This window comes from Castor canadensis, chromosome 9 (genome assembly GCF_047511655.1).
Source record: "Castor canadensis chromosome 9, mCasCan1.hap1v2, whole genome shotgun sequence".
NCBI classification, from domain to species: Eukaryota; Metazoa; Chordata; class Mammalia; order Rodentia; family Castoridae; genus Castor; species Castor canadensis.
The window spans coordinates 38851169-38869829 of record NC_133394.1 but is presented as its reverse complement, the minus strand read 5'-3'; the positions used below and the strand labels follow the sequence as shown (position 1 = coordinate 38869829).

Sequence of the window (18661 nt, the reverse complement as noted above, 5' to 3'; positions counted from 1 at the left end):
CAATCTTCTTGTGAAGACTTCTCTATTATATCTTTATTATTACTTCACCATGACACCCAATTTCTTTTTATCAGATATAATTTATGTATCTGTTTTAAAGAGATGGAGTCTTGTCATGTTGCTCAGGCTACAATTCAGAGCCCTTTTTTTTTTTTCAGTACTAGGAGTTGAACCTGCAGCTTCTTGCATGCTAGACAAGTGCTCTACCACTTGAGCCCCCAGCCCTACTTACTTTTAAATTTTTACTCTTATTTTTGTTTATCTCCCACTGCAGATTCAAAGTTCAAAAAGAACAGAGATTTTGTCTCTTTGCTAGAAAATTCTCTAGTATTTGATATGTGCACAAGAAATACATTCCAATGGATTCACATTTTAAAAACAGAAAGATTGCTCATGATGCAGCTCAGTGGTTGAGCACTTATCTAGCATGCACAAAGCACTGGTCTCCATTCCTGGCACTTCAAAAAGTAAGAAAAAAAAAACTAAAATAAACGTTAAGAAGGATGATAAATATTAATAATAATAATAAGTGCTAGCATAAAATTGAGAGCTTACAATTTGAGAACTTACAATAGGTCATACATATTACCCATAAAACAATCCATTATTATTATTATTATTTACTTCACTTATTGTCAATTAAAGCAAGGCTTAAAGGAGCTAAATAATTTCTCCAAGAACCCTCTCCTAATAAACATACTAAAAATAAGCACTATACTTATTTACTACTGAAAATAATTCCTAGGCTGAGCTAACCAAACTGTAAAAACTAAATGTAAAGTAAGGTTTTGAAGGCAGTGTGAAGGGAAAGAACTGCTCAGAAAGCTACTTATAAACCTTTTTCCCAAGCAGTCAATATTTTAATTTCTTATTAGTTATTTATCTTACACTTTTTCATAAACTTTTATACTTCCTTCCTTACCCACCCTTCACCTCCAAGAAGAGAAAATCTTCTGACTAATGCTATGATTTCACTAAAGAAATAATAATGCCTTATTACAAATATGTTCTCAGTTCTCCAGTAAAGAACAAGAACAAATGAGTAGCCACAGTACTCACCCACATTGTGAAGTAAAGCAATCATTAAAGGAGGAGGGGAAAAGTAAAGAATGCTGTATTCATAATTACCTAAGATTTTCCAGCATGAGAGGGGAAAGAGGAAGTCTATTTTCAGTAACAATGAATACTCTATAAATATTAACATGCAAGGGGAAAATTTTCATTCTGAGAGTTACTACTGTGCTGAGTTCTCTTTCCCTCACAATGACTTAAAATTCCCAGAGCAGAGAGTAATCTAGGCAAGGGCACTTGCCCTGTGAAAATGCAACATCCAGGAATCATGGGAGTTTAACTGAGGACACACTGGAAAGGATTTCTCAGCACCAGGTCAGCCTCTAAGAAGTATCAAGCGGCAGAGTGAGTACTTATATTCTCAAGTGCTGGAAATGAGGGCAGAGATTATAACTACACAGCCTTTAGAAGACCTGATATGCTGAAAGCATAACCAAGGTTCAGTGAAGCTGAATTACCTGCTAAGAGTTACAGAAGGCAAAAAAATACCTAATGCTTCCTTTTCTCTACCTAACCTTCAGTTTCTGTCCTTCAATGTCCCTCTTATTTTAACTGGCTTAAAGTACAGGCAAGGATATATACAGAAGAATTCATTCTTGTCTTCATTTTAAGTATTTTGGGAATAAAAGTACATTAGTTCCCCGCTTCTTTCATGAATAAGTGAAAATAGTCTGACAAAGAATGCTTAGTTTGGAATGGTTATTTGCAGTTCTATGGCACTCAGAGCAAAAGGATCTTTATTAAAATCAATTTTAAGATGACAGTGAAAAAGTATTTGGTGTTCCCCCTCTCACTGCCTGTACTACGCATTTTCAGACACTTATATGAAGAAATCACATAGGCTGTCCTGAAATCTGACATTCCACACCTTAGTTCTCTGATGCTAAATTATCATGAAACCTGGCTGCCTAGGACTAGTAGGTGCTTACATATCAGTCCAACAAGTGAGTAAAATATAGAAGAGAGAAATACTATGACACACAGCGACAGAATATTTCTTACTTTTTAAAAAAATTCACAGACATCAAAAATCTAATAAAAACTCTCCCTTCTTTCTTTCTTTCTTTTTTGATCATACTAGGGTTTGAACCTGGGGCTTTGAGTTGCTAGGCAGGCATAACACCTCTAGCCTTTTGTGCTGTGGTTATTTTTGAGATAGGGTCTCATTTTTTGCCCAGGCCAGGCCAGCCTGGATCATTTTACTTTACGCTTCCTGCTGTAGCTGGGATGACAGGCGTGTCCACCATACCCAGCTTTTTCCATTAAGATTGGGTCTTGGGAATTCTTTTGCCTGGGCTGGCTGGGAACCACAGACCTTCTGGTCTCAGCCTCCATGCAACTGGGATGACACATACGTTCCTCCACACCCAGCTATTGGATGAGTTGGGGTCTTGAGAACTTTTTTTGCCCAGCTGGCCTCAAACAGTGAGCCTCCCCATCTCAGTCTCTCAAGTAGCTAGGACTACAGATGCAAGTCACTGTGTCCAGCTGAAAACCCTCCTTTAATCCAGAAAAACATAGATACATATAAAAGTCAGCACACAACTTTAGAGGATTCATTTATCTTAAAATCTAATCCTTGTGTTCTAAGCATGGATAATATAGGTATTTGAGAGTGACTCAGAGTTGATGTTGGAAAGCAAATCAACCATTAAACTGGAATAAACTTCTATTTACAAAATGAGCATCAATGGTACCCATTGTCTTACCAGCAGCTTTGTCCCTCACTGCTCCTCCTGGATCATGTCCTGTTGGCTACTGACGTGCCCATCTCCTGCTTTCAAGCATGGTGTGTCAACAGGAGCAAGAGAACATAGATAATCTTGGGAGGGAGTGCTGCTGAATGGTTGCCAGCCTAGAAAAAACAGTTTAAAAATGTTTAAGTTTGTAAAAGGGATGAAGGCATATAATCTGTTAGTAAAGGTACTATGTAGAACTTAAAAGGTTCCAGATGCCTATAACTGGATGTGTCCATTACACTGTTAGCTGTTCAAAAAAATTAGGGTTAGAGATCTTTCTCAAAGCAATAACACTCTCAAATGCACAAATAATAATACAGTAGAGCACTTTGCAATGCCCAAACCTTCTCTGGTCCTTACATTTTGGTTGCAATAATCAATTAGGCTTGGTAACCACTGGCTCATATAACTTCATCTGTTGAGTTCGATGGTTCTCAGCCTGAGTGATAAGAGTATCGATCACCTGGTGTGACGCTGAGACCTTGCGCCCAGACATTATGATTTGCTGGCTAAAGTGAAACCTCATTTCTCAGGTGATTCTCAAGCTAGGCTTAGGAATCATTAGTTTAAGCCCTTGTACTTGTTGAGATATGGCACTAACTTAACTCATAAATACTAAATATTTATTCAATATATACCATGTCAAGGCAATGTGCTAAGTGCTCTGGAAAAGGTCAAGCATTATCATTTGTAGTTCCTGTGCTCAAAGGCTTTCTGAGGATTTTGGATGCATACTTTGAAAAAGGTCACCCAAGAAGGTAGAGACTTTTGAAACATAACTTAAGACTTCATGGATCAAAAATACAGCGAAAACCCTGGGTGCTACAAAAAGCAGAGATGACTATGTGCTGCAAAAAATGGGGAAAATTTAATGCACCAACTCCACTGAGCACTAAGGGCAGGGTGAGATTCAGCGGGAGGCAATGGTGAGGAATCATCGGCTTTCAGGCAAAGATACAAGTGCAAGAACATGCACAGCGAACTGGAGGTCCGTTCTGACCGAAGGGTTTCTCTAAAGGAGCATGCGGGGAATTTGGAAAGACAGCTTTGAAACAGAATCTAAAGAGTTTTAATAAAATGACTAATAGACTTGGTCTTTTTCTTGACTATCTGGAAACAGTGTTGTTATATCTTGAAATAGTAGTATCCAGAATACAACCAGAAGCTACTGAAGCTCCTCTTTGAGAAGTTTCTAGAAAACTTACTGGGTTCTTAGTAAATGCCAGACACTGTGCTAGATGTACTACATATTGCTTTGGCTAACACTCATAAAAATCTGGTGAAGTAGGTATTATTCTCTACATTTTACAAGGTAAGAAAGGAGGTGTTCATTTTCTCAAAGTCATATGGCTAGCTATAGTCAGCTCAGGTAGAGACGTGCTGTTTCTTCATAAAGTCCTGTGTTAAGGTTTAAGGGTTTTAGAAAGGTCAATCTGGTGGAAACATGTTCTCGTGTATGAAAATGGAAAAATGTGACCTGTTGAAATGATTCCAGAAATGGGGGGAGGGGAGATAAAGGAGAATGATGGAGGGGGTGAATTCAAGTATGATATATTGTAAGAACTTTTGTAAATGTTACAATGTACCCCCAGCACAACAACAAAATGATAATAAAAATAAATTAAAAAAAGGGATTTAAAGTTGTTTTTTTTTCAATACTGGGGTTTGAACTCAGGGCCTTGTGCTTGCTAGGCAGGCTCTCTACCACTTGAGCCAGGCTTCCATCGCCAAGGGTTTTTTTTTTTTGAGATATAATTCACATACCATTAAATTCATCTTTTTAAACTACACAATGCATTGAGTTTTAGTGTATTCAAAAGTTGTGCCACACCAGGTGATGGTGGCTTACTCCTGTACTTCTAGCCACTCAGGAGGCAGAGATCAGGAGGATCATGGTTCAAAGCCAGCCCAGGCAAATATTTTGTGAGCCTCTATCTCAAAAAAAAAAAAAAAAAAAATCACAAAAAAGGGCTGGTGGAGTGACTCAGTGATAGGCCCGAGTTCAAACCCCACTTGTGCCATCACTCCCATCACCACTAATTCCAGAACATTTTCATCAGTCCCAAAATACACTCAGTGTCCAGTAGGAGTCAGTTCCTTCACCCTCCCATGGCCTTTGGTGACCACTGATCAGCCTACTCTCTCTATGGATTACCTACATATTCCATATAAATGAAATTATACAAAATTTGGCTTTTGTGCCTGGTTTCTTTCACTTGGCATAATGTTTTCAAGGTTCATCTGTGTTATATTATGTATCAGTACCTCAATTTTTTTATGACAGAGTAATTATCCATTGTACAGATACACTAGATTTTTAAATCTATTAATGATGCACTTTTGTGTTATTTCTACTTTTTGCCTACTACAAATAAAGCCTATATGAACACTCACTTACAAGTGTTTGTTGTGGTGAAATATGTGTAATAGTATTTGAATTCTAACCATACTTAAATATGCACTTACATGGATTAAATACACTCATATGGTTGAGCAGTCATCAAAATCATGCATCTCATTGGAATTTTGATGGGAATTGCATTAAACATGTAGATTACTTTGGGGAGTATCGACATTTTTACTATGTTGATTCTACCAATCCATGAGCATGGGAGATCTCTCCACTTTCTATAGTCTTCCTCAATCTCTTTCTTCAGAAGTGTATAGTTTTCCTTGTAGAGGTCTTTCACATCTTTTGTTAGGTTTACACCTAGGTATTTGATTTTTTTGGAGGCTATTGTAAATGGAATTGTTTTCATACATTCTTTTTCCGTTTGCTCATTGTTAGTGTATAGAAATGCTAATGATTTTTCTATGTTGATTTTATATCCTGCTACCTTGCTATAGCTATTGATGATGTCTAGAAGCTTCTGAGTAGAGTTTTTTGGGTCTTTAAGGTATAGGATCATGTCGTCTGCAAATAGGGATATTTTGACAGTTTCTTTACCTATTTGTATTCCTTTTATTCCTTCTTCTTGCCTAATTGCTCTGGCTAGGAATTCCAGTACTATGTTGAATAGGAGTCACAATAGCCAAGTTATGGAAACAGCCAAGATGCCCCAGCACTGACGAATGGATTAAGAAAATGTGGTATCTATACACAATGGAATTTTATGCAGCCATGAAGAAGAACGAAATGTTATCATTAGCTGGTAAATGGATGGAATTGGAGAACATCATTCTGAGTGAGGTTAGCCTGGCCCAAAAGACCAAAAATCGTATGTTCTCCCTCATATGTGGACATTAGATCAAGGGCAAACACAACAAGGGGATTGGACTATGAGCACATGATAAAAGCGAGAGCACACAAGGGAGGGGTGAGGATAGGTAAGACACCTAAAAAACTAGCTAGCATTTGTTGCCCTTAATGCAGAGAAACTAAAGCAGATACCTTAAAAGCAACTGAGGCCAATAGGAAAAGGGGACCAGGTACTAGAGAAAAGGTTAGATCAAAAAGAATTAACCTAGAAGGTAACACCCATGCACAGGAAATCAATGTGAGTCAATGCCCTGTATAGCTATCCTTATCTCAACCAGCAAAAACCCTTGTTCCTTCCTATTATTGCTTATACTCTCTCTACAACAAAATTAGAGATAAGGGCAAAATAGTTTCTGCTGGGTATTGGGGGGGAGCGGGAGGGGATGGAGTGGGTGGTAAGGGAGGGGGTGGGGGCAGGGGGGAGAAATGAACCAAGCCTTGTATGCACATATGAATAATAAAAGAAAAATGAAAAAAAAAATCATGCATCTCTAGAACTTTTTCATCTTCTCAGGGTGAAACTCTGCACCCATTAAACAATAACTCCCCCTCCCCACCCTTTTTTCCTTTCTTTCCTGTCCAGTTCTTGGAAACTACCATTCTACTTTCTGTTTCTGTGAATTTGACCATTCTGGATATCTCATATAAGTGGAATCATATATTTGTACTTTTGTGACCTACTTATTTTTCTTAGCATAATGTCTTCAAGATGCATCCATACTGAAACATGGGTCAAAATTTCTTTCCTTTTTACAGATGAATAATCCATCATTGTGTGTATATATATGTGTTTGTGTACCACATTTTATTTGTCTATTCATCCACAGGTGGACACTTGGGTTGTTTCTAGCTTTTAGCTACTTGAGTAATGCTGCAATTGTTATGCATCATTTACTAAGTTTTTGTGTGCACATATGTTTTCAGTTCTCCTGGAAGTGGAATTCCATGAGTCATATGGTAATTCTACCTTAACATTTTGAGGAGTTACTAAACTACCTTGCAATATGGCTGTACCATTTTAGATCTCCAACAGCAATGTATCAGGGTTCCAAATTTTCCACAAGCATATCAATACTTGTTATTGTTTGTCCTTTTCATTATATCCACCCTACCACTGGAGCCATGCCTCCAGTCCAAAAATGGTTGATTTACTGAAAGCATTCCAAGTCATCTAATCTTCAAAATCCTATCAGAAGTGTATCTTAGCATATATTTTAGAGTCTGTGTTCTGATCCACCATGCTTCAGGGACTCCATGGGTTTGTAGAAGACTCAATGAAGAAAACATTTCATCTTGGTGAAAGGTAAATCATTCTCTATTTCAAATCCCAAAAGTAGACTTTCCTTTAAAAAAAAAAAAAGAAGAAGAATTTTTTTATCTTTAAAAACTAGTCACTCAACATGTAAGCATATAGATATCTATACAAATCTTCCTTTTGGGCATCAAATTTATTCTTTTTAAATAGACTGATCCATCACTGATCAAGAATCATCAAATTCTTCCATCACCACCACGGGTCTAGGTTTTTCATGTTGGATCTGGTCCTTCCTTTCCTTTTTGTGCTACTAGCGCACCCTCTTTGCTTCTTCTAAGTTTCCTGGCAATAGATGTTCTCTTCCTGTTGAAATGCTGCCTTTGCTGCTTCTCTGCTTGATGAGATTCTCTTCCAAATTTAAATGGGGTTAGACTTCAGTTCATTGAACAGCAGGTCACTGACCTTAGCAGGGTATGTACACAAAATGGTTCTCCACACACACACACACACACACACACACACACGCACACACACACACGCACGCACACATACACACACGCACACACACACACACGCGCACACACACGCGCACGCGCACACACACGCGCGCGCGCACACGAGCACACACGCACGCGCACACACACGCACACACACGCACACACACGCACACACACACGCACACACACACGCACGCACACACGCACGCGCACACACGCACACGCACACACGCACACACACACGCGCACACACACGTTTTCTGCAAGTGACCAATCCCAACTGTATATTCCCAAAGGGGAAGTATTATCCCGTATTATCCCAGAATGTCAGCAACTTGGCAACAATCGATGCTGTCCTATTAATGCTTCAAAAATCATTACACTGAAAGAAATCACTAGTTAAATCTCAAGGGAGGATATTAAAGAAAGGCCTCGTGTGTACTTACTCTTTGCTTCACCTAACATACACAAAGTGAGAGCTCTTGAAGAATTTAGAAAGCATTTGCAGAACAAATTATGGTAAGATAAAAGCAAATATACCCCATACAGGGTTGTTTCTAGTACAGTCTTTATAGAACTAAATTTGCCAAGCAAAGCAGAAATATTAGCCAGCAGTTATAAATTGCTTAGCACAGTATTTCCCTTGCATAAAGAGAGTATTTAAGAAATACAAGAATATAAGAGATAGAAATATAAGTTCAGTTGGCATTGTGTCTAGATTATAAATCAACTTATATGTTTTTCAGAAACAAAACAGTTATGAGGAAAGGCATACAACAGGAGTTTTTAAGACCAAGATAGAATGCCCACATTAGAAAAAAAATACTTTATAAAAAACCATGCAGAAAAAGCATATATAAATTCTCGCATTTGATATTAGCAAGTGTCACTATTTTTATGACACTTGCTAATACTTGAATTCTTTGGTCAGAGACTGGGCCACTGGAAAATGAAAAGCCAATGAAGGATATGGAACAAAATCAACATTCTAGAGATTCCCTCTAGAAATTCCACACAGTGGAGGAGAGGGGAGGGTTTAAAAGGGATAAAGAGAGGATGCTTGTATTAACCTTGATGGTTCGTCTATCATTTCCTTTTTCTTCATACAAAGAACTTTGGACATTGGTCTGTATTGATATGGTTGACTATAGGACAGTAATTCTACTAGAAGACAGGTTTTGAGCCAAATTGCAGCAGAATGACCTTTCTCCTAAATCCCCTCAACTCATAAGCAAACTAAGCAGATAGGCTGTAGAAAGGATACCAAAGTACAAATCAATCTCAGGTTTTAATTCTGACTTTAATCCTTCATAATTTCATGATCTTAAACTAAATATTTAAGGAAACTAAGGTCTATAGAAGTCTATAGAATGTTGAATTGTATATATATATGTATATATATTGTATATATATACATATATATACGTATATATATATGTATATATATATATATATATATATATATATATATTTTTTTTTTTTTTTTGCAGTACTGGGGCTTGAACTCAGGGCCTTCACCTTCAGCCACCTCGCCAGCACGACACACATAGGGGGATTATGGTCAAACACTGACCTGGGCAAATGTGCAAAACCTTATCTGAGAAAAAAACTAAAAGCAAAAGGACTAGGGGCATGGTTCAAGTGGTAGAGCACTTACCCAGCAAGCACAAGGCCCTAAGTTTAATTCCTAGCACTGTCAAAATAAAATAATAATAATATATGACCATAACTGACTCAATGCACTTTATTGAGTCCAAATAAAATTTTACATCAAGAAAAAATTTTTTATAGTCTTTATTTTATTTCCTGAGACTTGGCAATTTCATATTATAAAGTTATGCAACGGATTCTTAAGAGTAATTAGTCTACTACCAAAGTTCATTTAAATACAAATGCTAATTGCAACCATTTATAACAATCACAGATTAAGGATCAATAAATACTCTGTAAGTGCTTTTTAAAAACTGCCTCAAATCTATAACATTAATCTCGATATTAAAAAATGGAGTTCATTTTCCTATTTTTGAAGACTATTAGGTTTACATTAACCCTACCTCCCAATTTCTTCAAGATAAATGAGAAATAAAAAATGAATTTTTAAATCATTAATTATGCCATAAATTATTCAAAGCCCACCTGGGCACCAATCACAGTTTGAAGTCAGCCTGGACAAATACACTCTATCTGGAAAAATCCCTTCACAAAAAAAGACTGGTGGAGTGGCTCAAGGTGGAGGCCCTGAATTCAAATCCCACTACCTGACCCCAGAAAAATTATTCATAGCCCAAAAGTATCTTCAAGTAAGGTTGCTGTAAGTCATCTAACCTTATAACATCAAAGAACTACTAGAAAAATTCTAATGAATTATTGAGGTGGAAAACTCTGAAGAAAATGAAGTTTTCTAGTATACTATATAATTGGTGACATTTGTTCTGTTACTTTTTTTTTAAAGATAGCATTACTTCAATTACTTTAAGAATACAGTGAATTTATTCCAAAAAATGAAATGAGAATATTTCATCAATCTTATGTCTAATAAAAAGGAAAAGAAAAAAAAATTTATGAAAAGATTTTCAAATACATAGGAAAACTTTGGAGCTATATTAATCAGCACTGTTAAAACAAACTATGTATTTTGGAAGCTGGAAGTGGCATTAACATGAAATAAAAATACTTCTATCACAAGGTACTGTTAAAAGCATGTTAGGAAACATTAACTTAAAACAAACAAATCATGTCCCTCTTGCCATACACCAGGGATAGCCAAAATATTTAGCATCTGACAAGTTGAAGCATGGGCCACACTGCTGGGGAGGGTCCTAGAGGCCATCTACGGATCATGTGTTATTTTAGGTGAGGACTATGGAGAGGTCCTGGAAGTCACGGGAGAAAGCCAGAGTGGCTTAGGGAGCAGAATTACCAGCTATCTTGGAAGTACTTCAGTGACTTCAGCACCTCCACCCTTTTGTGCACCTGCTGCATATCAGCTCTGGTTGTTTGGAAGATTATTAAATAAAGAATAAAACAAGGCATTAAGTAATTATTAAAAATCTTTTTTGAATCTATCACTTGTTGGAAAAATGTAACTATTCACTTTGGCTATAGCTAGAGAGCAGCAGGATGAGGCAAATTTGGTGGAAAAATTTTGAAATGAAATTTAAAAAAAAAATCTTCAAAATTATATAAGAAAACTATACAAAATAATTTGTATTATTAAACTTATGTAAAAATGGAAATATGATGCTAAACTTTGAAGTAGTAGCCAAGATAACCAAATTTAAATATATTTCTCCTTAAGTAAAGAAAATACTAAAGATATTTCTTCATTTAGTAAGCTGTAAAATCAGCTAAGCATGATGGTAATATGCCTGTAACCAGCACATGGGAGTCTGAGGCAGGAAGATCACAAGTTTGAGGCCAAATAAGGATATGGTGAGACCCAGTCTCAAAAAAAAAGAAAGAAAAAAAAGTAGAAATTCAGTCACATTCCGGGTTTGAAAAAATCATATGAATGATTTAGAAATCATTTATATATTCCTTTATATAAATCATTATATTTACATAACAAAGAAACCATATTTTTCACAAAAGTAATGATTGTTACCATATTAACTGGATTTTCATGAATTAAAATTTACTGGAAAAGGGAAACAACTATCATCACTTAGAAATTGATTTCTTATGAACCAAGAAATAACAGCACACATTAAAAAAAAAGCAACCCAATTGATGCACTGTTCCAGATATAGGTTGTGGTATCACAGAACTATACATTTTCAAACATGTTTTCATCATTTTTTTATTTGTTAGATCTTCTAGGTACAATATCCACATCTAAAGACAGAAAAAATTTGTTGTTGATTGTCCTTTGTTGAGAGGGATTAGAGTCACCTAGCAATCTCTATGTTGTAGAAACCAAAATAAGAGTCGGCTGTCTACCACCAGCTCTTCTAAATGGAAGAGCACAGGTAAGTACAAAAGTACAAAAGTACTGTTTGTGCCATACCACTTTGACCTGCATTTTCACCACTTGATGAGTAAAAATCATCAAGGAATTCCCAGAAGATAGAGATCTTCTCAAAGAATATTAATTTTAAATAAATAGGGGGTGTACAAACCACTACCCTCCACACCAACATGAAAATAACAAAAGACATGGTCAGAGCATTGAGATGATAGCTTACAAATGGGAACTGAGGAATGGAAACCTTGTCATGGACTTTAAAATATTCTAGGCTAAACACAGTTGCACATAACAATGAATTACAGAATCAGAGGCTTTATAGCTTTAAACTTGTTTTTACAGAACAGGAGGTTAAAGAAAGTAACTTTAACATGGAGGAATAAGTGTGAGAAATTGAATTACTGGGAAAGCACCTGCCTAGCAAGCCTATGTCTTGAGTTCAAAGCCTAGCATCCCCAACACCATCATGGGCTGGAGGTGTGTCTCAAGCTGTAGAGTGCCTGCTTTGCAAGTGTGAAACCATGAGTCCAAACCCCATCTCACCAACAAAAATAAATAAATGGAAACTGGGTACAGGTAGCTCATGCCTATAATCCTAGCTACTCAGAAAGCTGAGATTGGGAACATCATGGCTGTAGGCCAGCCTAAGCAAAAAGTTTGTGAGACACCCCATCTCAACAGAAAAGAGGTGGGTGTGTGCACACCTATGATCCCAGCTACTGCAGGAAGCATAAAACAAAAGGATCATGGTCCAGGCCAGCCTGGGCACAAAACAACACCCTGTCTCCAAAATAACCAAAGCAAAAAAGGGTTGGAGGTATGGCTCAAGGGGTATAGTGCCTGCCTAGCAAGCTCCAAGCCCTGCATTCAAACTCCAATACTGCCAGAAAATAAATAAATAAATGGGAGGAAATCTTCATAGTTTAGAAATATTTTAAGTGTCATGAGATTCTAGAATGCAGAAAACAAAACAAGCTCCAAAATAAATATAATTTAATTCCCTAGGAAAACAAAGAACTATTTAACTTGAAACAGAGCACTTAATAATTACGGAACAGGTCTACATATATATAAAACCGGGAGAGCAGAGAAGAGCAAGCATGTGACAATTTGTATTTCCCTCCATGTATTGTTGGCTGACCAGAAAGGCATAAATATTGTAACCTACAAGAACAAACCAGCAAAGGAAGGGAAGCAAACAAAAGAACAGTCTGTAGTATATGCATGTTATTTCAACTCAGTAGACATCAAAAGCCAGATGTTCTGCACGTGAGAAAAATCTCATTCCTCTCAGGACAGATGAGTAATACCATAGAACCTAATGGAAGACAAACTTAGTCACATATTACTAGGAATGCAGCTGCTTTACAGGATTTCACTGTGGACTGTTCCAGTGGAATGTCAATCTTCTCTCCAGCAAGTGCCACTAAAATGACTTAACACTCTAGGTTTATGCCAGGTCAGGGTACACAAGTCGCCTCCACTGCCGTGAATGAGGTCATACATTATCAGAAAGCAGGTCAGAGGAAACATAAATCATCTAAGTATAACATCTGTCTACAAATAACTTTCTATTACAAGCTCTCATTTCTCAAATGAAGAGAAGGGATAAGGAAAAACCTCACATAAAACCAAACAAGACATTTTCAGTTTGAACACTCTACAAGTAAAGAATCTAGAGACAGATGAATCTGACTGTGAAGTATGGGCTTTGAAAGAAGGTAACTAAATTATGCCCACTAACTATGTCCTGTATGTTCCTTATCCCTTCTTGCTTTCGAATGAAAGACTGATGTTAATTGATCATTGTAAATAATGTTATACATACAATTAAGGAGGCCATTATTTTCTATAAATTTGTTTTTTCCAGATTGTCTAATTTTTTATGCTAATAAACTTTGCTTCTTGATTCATGGTAAAGCTGAGCAGAAAGTATAGAGACTTCCCATGTATGTCCTGTTTCCACAGACCCACGACATCCTCCCCCCAAAGTCAGTATTCCTTACCAAAGTGGTACACTTTTACAACTGATGAGTCTCTACAGACATAAAATTATGTCATAAAATTATTTGCTGTCACATCCAAGGTCATCTAGACTTGTTCCTATGTTATCTTCTAGGAAGTTTCAGACTTCTAAATTTTACATTTAGATCTATAATCCATTTTGAGTTGGCTTGCTTTTGGGTTTGTTTTGCTTTTTGCACATATTGTTCAGTTTTTCCAGCACAGTTACTGAAGAGACTGTCTGGCTCCATTGTGCTGCCTCTGCTCCTTTGTGGAAGATGAGTTGATTAGGTTTACGTGGGTCTATTTGCACTCTGTATTCTATTTCATTGACTGACTGTCTCTTATCTTACCAGTACCACAGTCTTTATTACTTGCTTTATAGTAATTGGGCAGTGTCAGTCTGTTAATTTTCTTCTTCAATACTGAATTGCCTACCCTGGGAATTTTGTCTCTCCATATAAACTTTATTTTTTAATTTTTTCGAAGTACTAGTGGTTGAAGTCAGGGCCTTGCACTTGTCAGGCAGACACTCTACCACTTGAGCTACTCTACCAGCATCTCCATATAAAGTAATTCTCTTTGTTGATAGCTCCAAGTAAATTACTGGGGATTGCAACTTAGTGGGATTGTATTTGGATTTATAGATCAAGTTGATAAAAACTGACGTCTTGATACACTGTATAAATTGTCAGATTTATAGAAAAATTTCATTTTGAGGGGTACATTTTATATGTAAATGGTAACGTGACCTGAGTGTGCTGATACACGCCTGTAATCTTAGCATGTAGGAGGTTGAGGCGGGAGGATTGCAAGTTGGAAGCCAGTTTGGGCTACATAGTGAGTTACAAGCCAGCCTGAGCTATACATTAAGAACCTGTTTTGAATAGTCAAAATAACTAACTAAATAATAATATAATTTTAATTTCAAATTTGTACTTATTTGTTGTTATGATATAGGAAAATGCTAAATTTTGAATATTAACTTTATATCCTGCAACTTTGCTATCAGCACTTATTAGTTCAAGGTGTTTTGGTGTTCTTTTTTTTTTTTCTTATAGATTCTTTTGGATTTCCTACATATTCTTCACTTGTGAACAAACGTGGTTTTGCTTCTTTCTTCCTAGCCTGTATTCCTTTGTCTTACTACATTAGTTGGACATCTAGTATGTTGCTGAAAATAAGTGGCGAGAGAAGACAACCTTTACTTGCTCCTGATTTCAGCAGGAAAGCTTTGAGTTTCTCAGCATCATGATGGCACTCACTGGCATGTTTTCTGAATATGTTCTTTATTGAGGTAGGAAACTTCCTCCCTATTCCTAATTTGCCAAGCGGGGTACAGGAGTGTGTGAAATGCATTTTCTACATCTAGTGATATGACCATGCGATTTTTCTTTTTCCTTTTGGCTTCTTGACGTGACGGACTACATTATGTGATTTTCAAATAGTGAACAAGCCTTACATTCCTAGGATATATCCGACATGACTGTAGCACATTATTCTTTGTATACACTGTTAGTGAACAGCACACAGTAAATGCCAACTTTATGCCATTAAAGATTAAAGACAGCTGGGCACTGGGGGCTCACACCTGTAATCCTAGTAGGGAGGCTGAGATTGGGAAGATCATGATTTAAGGCCAGCCTGTGCAAATAGTCGGTGAGATCCTATCTCCAAAATAACCAGAGCAAAATGGACTGGAGGTCTGGCTCAAGCAGTAGAATACCTACTTTGCAAGCACAAAGCCCTGAGTGCAAACTCCAGTTCCACCTGCCCCTGCCAAAACAAGATTAAGAATAGGCATTCTTTTCTTTGTATTACCATGTACACATGAAACTTCCTCTTAAGAAGAAGGTTTACAGTCTTAAGGTATGACCAGATGGATCTATCTATCTATGTATCCATCTATCCTGTCCTTGAAGGGATATTTAAAGTTTGGCTTATAGAAATAAGACTAAAGTATCATTACACAACCAATTTAGAAAAAGCTGTTAATTGTCCATATCAACTTCATTACTAAAAATGTGTCATCTGCTGGAACACTTCTGAGAAATACTTTTTCCTTGCTGAAAGATTCTCCTTTTTCTTTTCTTTCTTTCTTTTTTTTTTTTGAGAAGGGTCTCACTATGTAGTCCAGGATGACCTTGAACTCAGTATCCTCCTGCCTCAGGTACCCAAGTACTGGGATTACAATGTATATTACCACATGGCTAAGATTTTCTTTTTTTTTTTAAGTTGGGTAAAGAGTTAGTCAATTCCAAATCTTAGGACCACTAACATTTTCACATTTTGAGAGACACTGAAGAAAGCATAAAGACAAATTCATAGGAAACCTTGAATTCAACCTTCACAGTTCTGAAATGTTTTTTATAAACATACAGGCATTTGAATGGAACATTATTTTTTCCTTGAATGGAAAGAACAAGGTTACTTATGAAGTGCAATATAACAAATATTGACTTAGTGTCTGTGATATGCTGAAAAATCTCTCTCCTCTCTCTCTCTCTGTGTTTCTCTCTCTCTCTCTCACACACACACATAGAGCTGAATTTGAAGTTCAGTGAAATTTTAGAATATATCCTGTCCATGTCCTTTATTTTATAGATGAAGAATCCATAGCATCACATGAAAAGTCAAAGATCTCATTTAAACACAACAGTGCACCTTTTCTGCAATACCAAATTCATTCCAATTCTGTTTTGTCTGTCAGAAATGCATGCTGAAGATATGTGAAGAAGATGAAAAGACTTGGAAGAAGAGTAGAAAACCAACTTCCAAAATAAGTAAAGACAAGCATATGAAAATGAATACAACAATCTGGAAGAAAAAAAAAAAAAAGCCTGGACTCTTTTGATAGGTCTATTCCCAGCTACAATTGCTGGTCTACCTTCTTCACCATCCCAGGTACTACAATGTACTGTTCACTGTAAATGGCAGCAGGGATCAGCATCTTTTACCAAGAACCAGTGGTAGCTCTACACTTGTACCTTGGTAGCACCAGTATAGAATTTAAGAATTACAGAAGACATGTCAGTATGTTTACTTGAGAGTTTTTTTCTACTTCTTTTATTTTCGTCTTCCTGTCAGTGTTTTAGGAATGGAAGATGAATGAGAACCATCAGATTCTGTTATATTGTTATATAGTTACATATTATGATCAACAATGACATTTAAACTCATAAATCAATTTTCCTCTGATTTCAAAGAGTTCCCTATATCTGGGTGAAAAATAAAGAAAAAAAAAAATCTGCTTTTCATTTCACTAGCATGGAGTAGATGATCATTTTTATACCATTTAATTGTTAGAGTGAGAATTCTCCAACAGTATGCAACCCTATTCACCAAATATCAACTATGATCTTATAATGTGCCAGAGTCTGAAAATAGTACTTTGAACAAAAGAAAAATGGAGGCCTGCTGGTGGAATGACTCAAGTTGTAGAGGGCTTGCTTAGAAAGCATGAGGCTTTGAGTTCAAACTCTAGTGCCACCAAAAAAACAAAAAAAGAAAGAAAGAAAAAGAAGCCAGGCACCATTGGCTCATGCCTGTAATCCTAGCTACTCAGGAGGCAGAGATCAGGAGGATCTTGGTTTGAAGCCACCCGAGGGAAATAGTTCATGAGACCTATCTTAAAAAAAATCCTTCACAAAAAAAATTTTAAAAGGGCTGGTGGAGTGGTTCAAGGTGTAGGCCCCGAGTTCAAACCCCAGCACCACGAAAAGAAAAGAAAAGAAAACTGCACTCAAAATACTATGGCTTTATTATTTTTGACATTTTAAAATTAATAAAGAAGGTATTACTAGACCAGCAGAAAACTTGTATATCACAAATCATCTACCTATTACTACTTTTCACTATGGAAATTATGCAAGGACATCCAAACTCTAAAGCAAGTAATTAGATGAAAGATATCTCATCATAACAGCAGATGATAAAAAATACTGGAAACAGTGCTATTTCTCCAAGCCTAGAAGTAGCATAGACACAAATGAAAGTCATACAGGATGAGGAACACAGGTAGTGTTCATTTGCAGGAGGCTTGAGTTACCTGTCAATTTATAAATCTGTTGTTTTAAAATTGAAAGTGGTGTCGCAATCATGTTTATATTTTGAAGTAGCCACAACAGCCTTTTAAATACAAAATGTACCTAGAACACTACATATAGCAATATCAGAAAAGAGAACAGTTGCCAATGTGTAGAGTATTTTAGCTACAAATGTTTCCTTTGCCCAGAAGATCCTGGGAATTTGTCACAATTATGTCACATGTATGGGAAAGCCTAACTTCACCTCAATGGATATTTTGTCTCACTCTAATTTCTAATGGGAAAGATTCATGCAAGAAAACTCAGCTCTGATAGCCAGAAAGAGAAAAGCAGTAATACAAACACAATTATATTTTTTTTCATTCATACATACATTTACCAAATATTTATTAAGTGTCTACAATGTGCCAGTCACTGTTCTATGTGCTGAGGCTAAATATCAATGGTTCAAACCGTATCTATGATCTCACTTAACTCACATCTGTTGTGGGACAGGAGGCGGAGCAAATACTGCACATAGGTTTAAAAGAGCCAGGCACTAGTGGCTCACATCTGTAATCCTAGATACTCAAGAGGCAGAGATCAGCAGGATCAGCTCAAAGCCAGCTCAGGCAAAAATACCCAACACAAAAAGGGCTGGTGGAGTGGCTCAAGAGGTAGAGTGCCTGCCTAGTAAGCGTGAGGCCCTGAGCTCAAACCTCACTAGTGCCAAAAAAAAAAAAAAAAAAAAGAAAGAAAAGAAAAGCAAAAACAAATACTGTGTTAACTAATGATAAACCTTATTATTTATGTTTTTTTTTTTTTGCCAGTACTAGGGATTGAACCC

At 36.7% G+C, this 18661-nt stretch overlaps 1 protein-coding gene across 4 annotated transcripts in view; it reads right to left on the bottom strand.

Annotated features, from left to right (window-relative positions):
• Tet2 (tet methylcytosine dioxygenase 2) overlaps positions 1–18661 on the bottom strand; it is a 135669-nt gene that overhangs the window by 75925 nt on the left and 41083 nt on the right. For 3 of the 4 annotated variants that reach the window (XM_074041475.1, XM_074041477.1, XM_020182771.2), the window contains exon 2: positions 2781–2926. The gene's annotated coding sequence lies outside the window, so the exon portion shown is untranslated. Of the gene's footprint in view, positions 1–2780; positions 2927–5276; positions 5422–18661 lie in introns of those variants that run through there. The other variant, XM_074041476.1, reaches the window with a different exon arrangement.